Source organism: Schistocerca piceifrons, chromosome X, assembly GCF_021461385.2.
Source record: "Schistocerca piceifrons isolate TAMUIC-IGC-003096 chromosome X, iqSchPice1.1, whole genome shotgun sequence".
In the NCBI taxonomy this organism is placed as follows: domain Eukaryota; kingdom Metazoa; phylum Arthropoda; class Insecta; order Orthoptera; family Acrididae; genus Schistocerca; species Schistocerca piceifrons.
The window spans coordinates 747,258,540-747,272,030 of record NC_060149.1 but is presented as its reverse complement, the minus strand read 5'-3'; the positions used below and the strand labels follow the sequence as shown (position 1 = coordinate 747,272,030).

The following is a 13,491-nucleotide window of genomic DNA, read 5'->3' as shown; positions in this document are numbered from 1 at the left end:
TAGATTGATACTACTTTCATTTCCATAGTTCTACTTTTACTTCGTTTCACTCAGAATGTCTATTAAAGAATTTATAGAAACTGAAAATTAATTCATTTCTAGGGTATCTACCATAGACTTATCATGAATGGTAAAATGTTCGTTCCATTCCAGAGCTGAATGGTACGTCTTTGTAGTTCACAAGATAAGGCGTCCCAGATATGTCTTGCTTCCCGTCCAAACGTCCTGATTTGAATTTACTGCAGCTTTTGAAAGTCACTTAGGATGAATACTAAAATGTTCCTTCAAAAAAGTTACGAACGATACTTTCCCTATCCTCGTCTCATGCAAGCTTGTCGTACGTCTATAATTACCTCGATATCAACGGCAGTTAAACTGTAACCTTCTTTCCCTCTTTTTCCTATAGTCTTTGTCCAAAGAATAAGATTTTTGTGCCTACCATGAAGAACATTTCTCCAGAATCCAGACAATTGGGATCAACGTTTAGGCAGGTATTTCCAGTCCCATGTTTGGGCTGGAGCAAACAGCCTCAATTTCTTGGAACGTGTATCATTTCCGTTGCTATAGCACGTAACATTGTTTCCCAACAAAAGCGTTTCGAGCATTAAATCGCACAATTTGACTTCGTGCGAATAGTACTACATCATTTCTTCTGAAAGCATCCCTACCATTCCCATTTCAACCGCGCTGCTGCTACGGTCGCAGGTTCTAATCCTGCCTCGGGCATGGATGTGTGTGATGTCCTTAAGTTAGCTAGGTTTAAGTAGTTGTAAGTCTAGGGGACTGATGACATCAGATGTTAAGTCCCATAGTGCTTAGAGCCATTTGAACCATTCCCTTTTCGTGGTCTTGAATGTCACTGCAAGTGATCAGAAACGTGATGTATAAGGTCGCTGCAAGTCATCTGAAACGTGATGTATATCTCACTCCTAGTTATCCGAAACCCATACGTAGGTCATGGAATGAAAGCGACTATGGACAGTTTTGAAATGGAGCGAAAATCTGATAGACATCAGGAGTATTTGAAAATAACTGTATTCTCACTGAATTCAATGATATCCACTTTAGACAACTGTAGCAGAATAGTGTCTACCGGTATTGGAAACAAAAAAGAAGCCTATTCATTTCGTCTTGTTTTATGTACCCTGGAGATATGTATTCGATGTTAACTTTCGCTCTGTGTCGTGACTAGCTTACATTGCGCACAAAAACGTAGCGCCATTCCTGCAGTCTGCTGCCTTCACCAACCAATATGGGAAAACTATAGGACCTCTTGATATTCAGAACACAAATTCAGCGTATGTTAACGTGGTATAAGAATGATTTGATTGCATCGCCTTACATATGGAACGTCTTGATGCTTTCAGCACTAACCTGCCGAGTCCACTGGTGACAAAGTCCTACGAGACGCTCCCGCGACTGCCGCGCACAGAACTGAGCCGTGTAGGTGCCCCACGGCTGTCAGATGACGGCTTAACAGCTGTAGGTCTGAGCTGCTGATCAATGAGAGCGGCGTAGCTGTTAGCGCGTTCCACTTGTCGGAGTCTGGTCACGCGGCTTGCGACAGCCGACAGGTCTAACTCACACGGAAGGTCGGCCCCGGGGCTGACATCTACACCCACATTAACGCTCCGCTGCATACGTAGACGAGGACGTGCCGAACCGTTATTGATTATTCCTTTTCCGCTCCTCGACATGAAAGGTGAAGACGAGACGCTCCGAGGTTCAAAATATTTAGAGCCCGCTTTTATTCTCATTGGGAGCAATTGAAAGTAATAAAATGTTCACAATGTCGTCACCATAGGCGATTAAATACATTCCGTGTAACTTATACGTACCCTTTGCGGCTTTAGCAATCACATGACGAAAGGCGCATATCATCTCTGCTCTCCCTCGTATCCAGAAAGGCCCAGGCGGAACGGTCAGTAATAATAATAATGTCGTGTGACGAGAACCTCCCGTCGGGCAGACCGTTCGCCTGGTGCAAGTTTTTCGATTTGACGCCACTTCGGCGACTTGTGCGTCGATGGGGATGAAATGATGATGATTAGGACCACATAACACCCAGTCCCTGAGCGGAGAAAATCTCCGACCCAACCGGGAATCGAAGCAGGGGCCTTAGGATTGACAGTCTGTGGCGCTGACCACCTTTTTTTTTTTTTTTTTTTTTTTTTACCACTCAGCTACCGGGGGCGAACGGAACGGTCAGTATTTAGGGATATGACAGGAACCATCATTCGAAGCAAAACAGTATAGAAAACGTGGGCTCTAAAATGCATACCTTAAGAGATGTGACCACTTCTTCGTTATCGATACAGTGAAACAAATCTCTTCTGCTACAAGCTCTTTGCTTTCCATATTTGGCGAAGGGATTGTATGGACCAAAAAGATAAAAAATGATGCAGTGAACATGGGCTCTAAAATGATCTTAAGAGCTATGAGCATTTGTTCAGTAGAAGAGATGTGTTTCACAGTAGCGAAGATGAACAAGTATGCTCTTCAGAACCGTGTTTACTGGAATTTTTTTCTTGTTTCGGTCCATACTACCGCCTCTCAAAATATGTTAAGAAAAGAGATTGCAATACAAGGGATTTTGTTTCATATTATCAAAGATGAAGAAGTGGTTATGCTTCTTAAGGTATGCATTTTATATCCGATGTTTATCAGACTTTTTTGCTTGGAATGATAGTTCCTGTCGTTCCTTGAATACCGACCATTCCTCCTGGGACACCCTGTATATACAGCGTGTAACGGGTATAAGTGCAGATATTTTTATGATATATATATATATATATATATATATATATATATATATATATAATACTAGCTGACGTCCCAAATCGTCCATTTCTATTACGGATATACGAAGATTTTTATGTGTGGTAGACTATCTTAATACGTACTGTGTACATCGTACACACATCTGTGTGTTGGTTGCTTTTTCTCTACGTCGAACAATCGTCCCACAAGCGCGTCACAAACTGTAACACCTCGTGTTTTCTGCACGGTCATACTGCACCACTAAGTGGACTACACGTGTCAGTATAGACTAACTGTTTTGCATCCACGCGTCCACACTTCAACAACTGACTTTCTACCCAGGGTAAAATTAGCATTAGCGGCTTACTCTTGCCACATGTACTTGGAGGTACTAACCAACCTAAAAACGTACGACTAGTAATGGCAAGTCTGAGTCTGCAAATGACCTAAACACTGATTTTGTTCACTACACCGTCCTCAGTCTCCAACAGACATATTTGACCTTATACCTGTTACACCCTTTATATACAGAGCGGATAAGAACTACAGCGACAAAATTTCTGATGCGTAGCGATGTTTTCTGGATACGGTATTTACGTACAAGGGACCCGCGGACACTGGTGTCTATATTTCACTGAAAAAGTTTGCAGAAATGTCGAAAGTATACACTGTGTGTCTTGTTCGGAGACAAATTTGTTCCATTCATCCACAATACTGGGCCGGCCGCGGTGACCGAGCGGTTCTAGGCGCTTCAGTCCAGAACCGCGCGACTGCTGCGGTAGCAGTTTCGAATCCTGCCTCGGGCATGGATGTGCGTGGTCTCCTTAGGTTGGTTAGGTTTAAGTAGTTCTAAGTTCTAGGGGACTAATGACCTCAGATGTTAAGTCCCATAGTGCTCAGATCTATCCCCACGATACTGGCTGTTAACAACAAAAATTTAGAAAACTTTCGCTCACTTTCACGAGTGACACTACACGCAGGTAATTGGGGTCCACATATCGCGTCCCGGCGGGTAATGGGTAGCGACAGGAAGGCATCCGACCATTCCTTAAACTAACTTTACTGAATTCGTTAATAACCACGCCGACCTTGTGCCGATTCGGGATAAAGGCACAAGAAAATGAAGAAGAAGACGTACGTTTTCACTGTTTTGATTGTATTTTCACGGAAAATAAGGGTAACTGCGGTACAAAAACCTAATGGATTATAATTGCGTTGTTGGTCTGTAACGAGTCATCGAAGACCACAGATCCCTTATAAAAAAGTACTCAGAAAGTATCTCACAACAACCTCTGAAAACTTGTCGGTAGAGTTTCGGTTCGCCCTGTAGAAGTCGTCAAAGATGCCCAACACCCATTCTATTTCGTTAACGGATGAATATATCGAAACAGGTTTTCGACGATGATACTACGTAGAGGGGCACGTGATTTCATTGTATGGCTTACAGCGTTAGCTCTTATTTCAACTAGGTATTGAAGCAATACACTTTTAAAGTGGAATGACGTATTTGAACGTCATAGTGTAAAGTAATATAATACTTGTTAGTAATGACGTCGAACCGCCGGAATCAGCTACTGCCATGTAAACAGCGTCGAGTGTGGCTCTCATAGCAGGCTCTGTCGTTATATGCAGCAAGAAGGAAAGCCTACGGTATTCAAATGGTTCAAATGGCTCTGAACACTATGGGACTTAACATCTGAGGTCATCAGTCCCGTAGAACTTAGAACTACTTAAACCTAACTAACCTAAGGACATCACACACATCCATGCCCGAGGCAGGATTCGAACCTCCGACCGCAGCGGTCGAGCGGTTCCAGACTGAAGCGTCCAGAACCGCTCGGTCACAACGGCCGGCCCAACGGTATTAAGAGAAAACTGGTTTCGTCTTGGTCCTAACCAATACAACGTAGATACATGGTCAGCTACGATTCTTGTAAATGAAACTGAATGTTAACTTCTAACGCAGCAGAAGGGGACGAGGAGAATTACTTAAAATGCATGTATGTTCGCATGTTTAAGCAAGCAGCCTTTATCGAAGAAGTAAAGAGTCAAAGGCTTCATACAACTCATGCACTTCCGCTGTGTCACATGTTACGGTATGTGACAGGTAGGCGCATCTTGTTTACCCTCTTGTATATAACAGGAAAATTCGAGGCACTGCTCTTTCCCTGAGGAGAAGAGCAGAAGCAGATGAGAGAAACATCTGATTTGAAGTTGTACATAGAACTTGAAAGGTACGGTTTCCAGATATGGGTTCCTATTCTTAATATTGTCTACTCAGTACCATTTACATGTCCTGCTAGTTTATACATCTCAGGGAATTCTCGTACGTGAAAGTACGTTTTAGTTATCTGCCACGACCGTACTGAAACGCACTGCAATGGTGAAACGCTGGTCTTAAAAACTGGAGAAATGCAATTACTATCTTCCTGAATTACGTTCCGTGTGCCAGTGTATATAGCACAGGCGAACGTTGCGAAGCTCCTTAAGCAGATTTATGGCTCATTCTACTGTGATCACGAAAAATGATGAAGCAGAGCGTTCGAAATGAACTCGCCGCTGTGAGGGCAGGAATCTTCAATGTCTCAATGTTGGAGCAGTGAAAATATCATTTAGCTTATAGGCATCATTAATCTTTTAGCTTTTTGTGGGCAAAGCGACTGTTACTTCTCCCGATGTGTTATAAGGGGGAAACAGTCAGTTGTTCGTTAAATTATGGAATTAATTGAGCCGTATTTATTTAACAGTAGACAATATTACTGGGTCTGATAGCTCTAGTGAGTTTAAAATACCATTCGAGAATACCCTGCGTTGTTACTTAGGAAAACAATCGTCTCAGAAATGGCAGCGGTAGTTCCATTGTGAAGGCCTCAGCGAGGATGGGAATATCCGTTTCTAGTTGAAGTGTGGCCATGTACTACAAACGCGTGCGATAAAATGTGCGAATTATCTGTCATGCTTCCTTCCTGTGCGTGTCTCTCCCAGCACCGTGTTACAGCGTGGCGGCCCGCAGACACGAGCAAGGCGTGAGCGCCTGGGCGTTACCTTCCACTGGCGTAGCTGCTTTTGCTCTCCAAACCTTTTCTGCATACTTTAGAAAAATTTCACTAGCCTTGCAGTAGATTCTTCATAATTGGAAGACAAATAAAAAAAATTCGTTCTATAAATAAATTTCTTTGGTACTGCTTCCAGTAGACTGTAGATCGTTTGTCAAGATATTTATTAGATAAGGATAATCGAGAGCGTTAGGTCGATGATGTACATAAGAGTGCTTCCATATTTTTACTCGGTGCGGAATATATTCATGTGATAACTGAATGTTCAGATCAGCTAGTAAAGGGTTGGTGACATAAATATTCAAAATTTCTAAGTAGCCGCTGCAAATTTTCAATTGCAAAAGAAAAGAACGATTGCGAAATCCAGCGATATGTAAAGTTTTCATCATCAGCAATCCGTGTCGTTTATAGAGTACTAGCCTACATCTGCTACAGTTACGCAGCCTTACTGATGCTTCCCACGTGTTAACGTTTACAGCTTTTCATGCCTGTAGTCGGGACGTGCAATGCTCCTGTGTCCCGATAGGTAGCTGAGAGTACGGACAGCCATGTATGCAACTGTGATACCGATAGTGGTTGTTAAGCAGTGAAAACAGGAAATGATGCCTACGCTTAGAGTAGAGAATTATAGAAAAAAGTAAACACTAAACATTTTAGATTTAGAGGAGTTTATTACGATTCCGGTGGCACGGTTGATACCAGCCTACTTGTGCAGACAACTTTTTACTGATAGGGTTTCAAGGGCTTAAAGACAGCAATGTCGCTGTAACAAGAATAGTGCTCAAATTACTCAAGGGAGGGGAAAGAAGTCAGCTTTAGTATTGATTAAGAAAGACACTTAAATACTCTTTTAATGAACAAACTGAACTACTGAAATCCAACTCAAGAGGTCCGGAACAAACTTTAAGAAACATCTCGCAACTACGACTACAGCGTTCCTCCGCTTGAATGAGGAAAGGCAGGAGTTCAAAGCACGATTAGACTGTGATGGGGATGTAGGAAGTAGCCTTGTTTGAGGAACGATCTCAGAATTTTCGTAACTTAATTTGAGGGAAACCACGGATAACTAGAAACGGATGGCCAGCTGGAGGTATGAACCTCGCTCCTCCCAAATACGAGTCGAGTTTTTACTACCTGACTCAGATTCACTACTTGTAGCCGTTATTCGGAGACAAGAGTACCTCATGACGCTGCGTTACCATACTAAGCAACTAGCTTTGAGGCGCCTATTCTTTCATATAGACTGGGCTACACATTTAGGGTTCACCCAATCTGCCCTGTTCACAGGTATTTGTAACGTGACGGGGTGAGCTTATTCTCTCTGTTAAGTAGGCTGAATGTTTCACTGCTCAGGTGAGCGGCGTCAGTGTTGTGTCGGAGTAGGAAATCCCTGGAAGCGCTTCATACTTCGCTGAGCTTGGCTTCCTTGCCTCGACTGTGGCGCAGCCATTAGAATGCCAAGTTACCAGATCCAAGGACAGCACTCAGCCCACAACGAGACATCTGGTTCTCTTTAACTAGAGAATGGGTGGGGCAGCGAACCGCCAAGATCAGCGTCATAAATGATATCCGTTTACACTGAAGTCAAATTCAAATTGCATTACCAGGTACGCCACACTGTTGTATAAGAAGCATTTTAGTTGATCACGTTCGAAGTATTTCATCCTATTTCTAGTATTTTCTGGTCTAGTTTTTCCAGTTGGTTTAGCAGTTGCCTAGGAAAAGACAAAACATGCAAGGTTATCCGTATCGCTGACTGCTTTGCCGCACCTTTTATCGCCTTGCGATAAGAAACCTGCAACAGCAGGGAAGCATTAACAAAACAAACCCACAACAACAGGGAAGTCTTGGGTTCCTGAATTCAAGTCATCGATTATTTCTATTCTAAGGAAGCAGACGGTTGCACAGCTTACACCTGCAAAAACTGAGCGATATTTTACTATAATTCGGCGGTTAGAGGATAGTGTTGGCAGACTGCCCTTCCCCCAGAAACCCAAGGGAAGAGGAAGTGGTGGCGTCGGAGGATATACGTCCTTACAAAATGTGGTCCACTATCTCATATCCTGCAAAAGGACCATGTAAAAAGCTACAATGATATTGTCTCTTTTTGAACGACTTTTCGGTAAACAACGTAGCGTTTTCAGATGTGAAGAATCTAGTATTTTTCTTTTTTCTGTGTTTCTTTGTAAACAAGTTTGCGCAAGACCGATATGAGTAAGTGTAACACTTTGTATAAAATATATTTAAAAACTTTATTATTAATAAGGTTTATGATCGAATAGCATAATATCACACCTAAAGTAATATCAGCGATGCTTTTGAAATGCACTTATGTACCTCTTCACCAAAATCTAAAACAGACTGTGACGTAATGAAGTACTAGAACTCTACTTATGGTTTTATGAGAAAAAATGCGACCCCGATGATTTCCAACGCGACAAACACAGCACCCGTCAGTTTAATTGTAACTCTTATTCGTGTCGTGCAGTTTCATTTAGATACTTAGTTTTATCAGTTCGTAAACGCCACTTGAAGGATACGGAAAACATTAATGTGCCCGGCTGTGCTAGCGTAAATTGTAGTCGGCTTTTGTATTTTACCAAAATGAATTCTAGGCTATTTCTAGGTCCTGGGCTTACCGACCGCAATAATGTTACTTTTTCCACTGAGATGTAAGCATTTCTGCTGTAGATAACGCCCAACATCATTGAACTAGATTCTGCCAAGTTATTTTCATTTATAGAGAGCTAATCCTCGCAAAAAGTTGCCCAATTATTTCATCCAAGCTCGAATATCTTCTTATCTGTGGTCATCATCCTGGAATATTGTGCATGAGATCATGTATACGTATATTACGGATTTTCGGAAGATCAGCGAGTTTTTACGAGATACTATTTGACGCAAACATTGCTGCAAGTTTATAGCTTTAAAAATAGGTTTATTTACTTCATTGAATACAGTGTAACTCAGACATTTAACATACAGTAACTGACATAAGTAAAATAGTTAAAGTCCAACTGTAAACTGAAATTTATACCACCTATTTCCCAATATGATCATAATTGCTATAATACATATTTTGTAGTTCATCTTCCGCAAACGAGAAATACCTGAAATGTTCCGTTTCGCATGCAGAGTACAGACGGCTAATTCATCCGCCATGTTTCTTGGAAAAAACAGTAAATATCTAGAATTGCAGCTGTATGAAAATGTGCAACATTCATACAACACTGTGGCGGCAAAGATAGGTATTTTGTGCACTGCAATCTTAAGTATCATTCGTGTCTTGAACAGTGAAAAAGGGTGGTATGATAAAGTCGTGGGCCAAGAGAAATACTTATCTTGTTGGCGCGAGCACCAGCTTATTGTTACTGAGACAGTGCTATATTTAGCTGTTAACAGTTAGGTTTGGCGATCCCTTTCGCACGTCGTGGCCAGAGGAAGAGTGGTTACGACACTGGCGGTTACGGTAATTCTGTTAGTCGTCATTGCTTCGCACACACATGTCAAACCTGAAAGATGACCTTGCTCGCTGACGATAATTGCATAACGTTCAGCAGATCTCGGTTCCTATTCATAAACTACAATTCACTCGGAAGCCCATTGCCGTTTCTGAACTAGAAAATAAAAAGACGAATACAGAAAACGTACACTCAAACGAATTATCGTTAACTGACTAATTTGTTATTGTATAATCTAGAAGACGAAAACACGACGCAATTAGTAAACAGCGTGCAAGAGTTCTCTACGGCTGAGGAGCTTTCTGCTGCCAAGAAAATATCGACATTTTGAAACTAAACTGTCAACCATCTGAAGCACTGCCTTCATAACGTCCACGAAATTACTGAGAAACACTATGTGATGTTTCCGTAGTGAGAAACTAGACAGTATTGTTATATGCCTAACCATCTCACGTAAAACTAAACATATCATGCGTTTTTGAACTTATATAGTGAAATACTGAATTACTGGAGTAATGAAGTCTGGAGACAGCCGCACCGCGTTATAACAACTATCGAGCATGGGGATGAGGCGTTAAACACTGATATGTAGCGCGGAAAGGTGCATGTTAGTACCTGGATACCAAAACACCGTTTATTAAAACATTGTTCAAACAATTTTCAATAAATGCCTTAAGCAGACATCGCCCATTAACAGATCTGCGGCCACAATGATAAGTTTCTTGTATTTCCATAAACAATTATATCATAGCCTCTGATTCAGTATCTTTCCGATTTTCAGAAATGGTACCCTTTCGCGTGTGTGTGAACTGTCACATAATACACAATACGGTATTTTCTGAACGGAGCTCTTATGAAACAATATTTTTCGACAATTTTATGATGAAGGACGTACTATCGTATGGGGAATCTGTATCTGAAGGTACAACCTGTGCTTTGCTAAGAACAAAAAGAACGAGTTTGTGCAATGATTAACATACAGGACTGGTATTCAGGAAAGAGTGGGGTTCACATCCACATCCAGCTGTCCGTATTTAAGTGTTCCGCGGTTAGCCTTACGGCAAATGATGGCTTGACTCCTTAAAATTCGTTTCCTCATCCTCCTCTACTTGAGCTACTGTTCTACGTGTAAATGAGATGAACGCGAAGGAGATGTTAAGCCCTAACCTTTCTCCCTTTCTTCCCTTCCCCAAAGAGAAACAAGCTACGCGTGTAAATAGGCTTTGAGAATACGGAGATTTCAACTGCCCATCGCGACTAATCCGCCAAATCCTCTACCGGTTAGTTGTATCAAATTTTGAGGCTAAGCTAATGTCTTTGAGAGTGTCTACGAGAACACACAACAGAACTGTTATCAAGAAGTGATCACCCGAAATCATAGTAGAGGAATGCAGTACGATACCACTATCAGACATCGCGCGGAGACAAGGAGGGATTATTTTGTCAGAACGATACAGTATCTTACAAGTGGATTAAGATTTCGTCAGTACTTATATAGGCTAAAGAATTCTTTGTTCACACATTCACGATAGTAAATCACGTAGTCAGTCTAAGACAGATATTGTCTTCTTGTGCTTGTCTAAATCCGTGTTGAATTCAAGCGTCCGAAATTAAAGCGCGATTGAAGACTGTGGCAGTCGTCTGAGTATTGTAGCTGCGTATAAAAATGCAAGAGAAGAGGTGCGTGAGGCGTATTTACCGGTTGCAGGAGCGGCGGCTGCTGGCAGAACTTTGTAAGTCCGTCTGGCGAACGACTGGTGCGGCGCGCTGGGCGTCCGCAGTATTTGAGCGACGCACGCCGCCGCGACGTCACAGCCCACGTGACCGCCGCAACAGTCCCATTGGCTGCACCGCGGCCGGCCGCGCGCTGCGTCCATTGTTCCACCACGTGTTTTGGGAATTGACGCAAAACCGCCGACAGATTTTTGTGAAAACCCAGGGAGAGCGCCCTTTATTTCCTGGTGGACACGCCGCCGGCTCGACGCCGGGATTGCCTCGCACGATGCCAGGAAAACTCGCTGTGAGTCAGCGAAGCTACAGGCTGTCATTCCGAGAGTGGCCAATGAGAGTCCGACATGGTGCCTCGTATATTGTTGGCGGTGACCTGTTCTCAGATTTTGTGTTCCCTTACGCCGAAAGGTGGTTCTTTTCCACTCGCGTCAGGTCGAACCTGACCTCTCTTGCGCAGCTACGACGTCATTTGTTGCAAAGTGTTGAGAGAACTGAAGTCAGAGCGACTTTGCTGGTAAAGTAAAGAAAAAAAAATACACAAAATAACCGTAGTATTTTTCCATGCGTCATACTCTTCTTGAAAACTTACGGCATTTTTTCTTTGAATGTTTATAATAGGGGTAGTACCTCCATTCTTGTTATTATTTCTGATGCGTTTTCTACTTATGTAGTAAAAATAGTACTTCTCTACGTATATCGACTCTCTGAGATACTTAAGGAGATTTCTAGGATGTAATTTTGTCGTATGATGACATGATGGAGACCGTGGCTGTTGTTTGAAGACAAATGTTGATGGTGTTAGGACAGCAACGAGCTTCAAATTTACTTTCAGTTCCTTTATTCAGAGGGTACCGTTACCGGTTTCGAATCGTTGTGATTCATCCTCAGAGGATTTGCACGCTTTCTTTATGACATGTGGTGTGTTTTTTACAGATTAATTGTCCTAAAATATAAATAACATAATTATAAACACGCCACACACAGATGGTTACGTTACAGATTTTCGTTGCATGGCCGTCCGGAGTGGCCGTGCGGTTCTAGGCGCTACAGTCTGGAGCCGAGCCACCGCTACGGTCGCAGGTTCGAATCCTGCCTCGGGCATGGATGTGTGTGATGTCCTTAGGTTAGTTAGGTTCAATTAGTTCTACGTTCCAGGGGACTGATGACCTCAGAAGTTAAGTCGCATAGTGCTGAGAGCCATTTGAACCATTTTTTTCGTTGCATGTGACTTACGTGAAACGTCGGTTTGGGGTGATTGTTTCCATTCTAGGATGTTTCCTTTGAAGGGTTCCTTACACCTTAAATGATTCCTTGCTGCATCCTTTTAAAAGTGTCTCAGCACATCGTCTCTTACGGTCTGACTGTAGTAAAAATGGAATAGCGGTAGTTCAAATTACCGTCCGTCCATCCAGTATTGGGTTTCCCGGCGGTTATTTTAATCATCCAAGGCAAAGTTACTTTGAAAAGGACACGGTCGCTTCTCTTTCCCTATCTTTCCCCAATCCGAGCTTGAAATCCGCCCCTAATAATCTAATCGCCGACTGCACATTATACCGTAATCTTCCGTCCTTCTTTCCTTCCTTGTAATGACCTCACTGTCGAAAAAAAAGTGTGTGAAATCTTATGGGACTTAACAGCTAAGGTTATCAGTCCCTAAGCTTTTTTTTTTTTTGGTCATCAGTCTACTGACTGGTTTGATGCGGCTCGCCACGAATTCCTTTCCTGTGCTAACCTCTTCATCTCAGAGTAGCACTTGCAACCTACGTCCTCAATTATTTGCTTGACGTATTCCAATCTCTGTCTTCCTCTACAGTTTTTGCCCTCTACAGCTCCCTCTAGTTCCATGGAAGTCATTCCCTCATGTCATAGCAGATGTCCTATCATCATGTCCCTTCTCCTTATCAGTGTTTTCCACATATTCCTTTCCTCTCCGATTCTGCGTAGAACCTCCTCATTCCTTACCTTATCAGTCCACCTAATTTTCAACATTCATCTATAGCACCACATCTCAAATGCTTCGATTCTCTTCTGTTCCGGTTTTCCCACAGTCCATGTTTCACTACCATACAATGCTGTACTCCAGACGTACATCCTCAGAAATTTCTTCCTCAAATTAAGGCCGGTATTTGATATTAGTAGACTTCTCTTGGCCAGAAATGCCTTTTTTGCCATAGCGAGTCTGCTTTTGATGTCCTCCTTGCTCCGTCCGTCATTGATTATTTTACTGCCTAGGTAGCAGAATTCCTTAACTTCATTGACTTCGTGACCATCAATCCTGATGTTAAGTTTCTCGCTGTTCTCATTTCTACTACTTCTCATTACCTTCGTCTTTCTCCGATTTACTCTCAAACCATACTGTGTACTCATTAGACTGTTCATTCCGTTCAGCAGATCATTTAATTCTTCTTCACTTTCACTCAGGATAGCAATGTCATCAGCGAATCGTATCATTGATATCCTTTCACCTTGTATTTTAATTCCAC

At 42.3% G+C, this 13,491-nt stretch overlaps 1 protein-coding gene across 2 annotated transcripts in view; it reads right to left on the bottom strand.

The window, feature by feature from the left end:
* LOC124721485 (aquaporin AQPAe.a) overlaps window positions 1–11,050 on the bottom strand; it is a 28,399-nt gene extending 17,349 nt beyond the window's left edge. For both annotated transcript variants that reach the window (XM_047246492.1, XM_047246493.1), the window contains exon 1: window positions 10,977–11,050. The gene's annotated coding sequence lies outside the window, so the exon portion shown is untranslated. The remainder of the gene's footprint in view (window positions 1–10,976) is intronic.
* Between the last annotated feature and the right edge of the window lie 2,441 nt (window positions 11,051–13,491).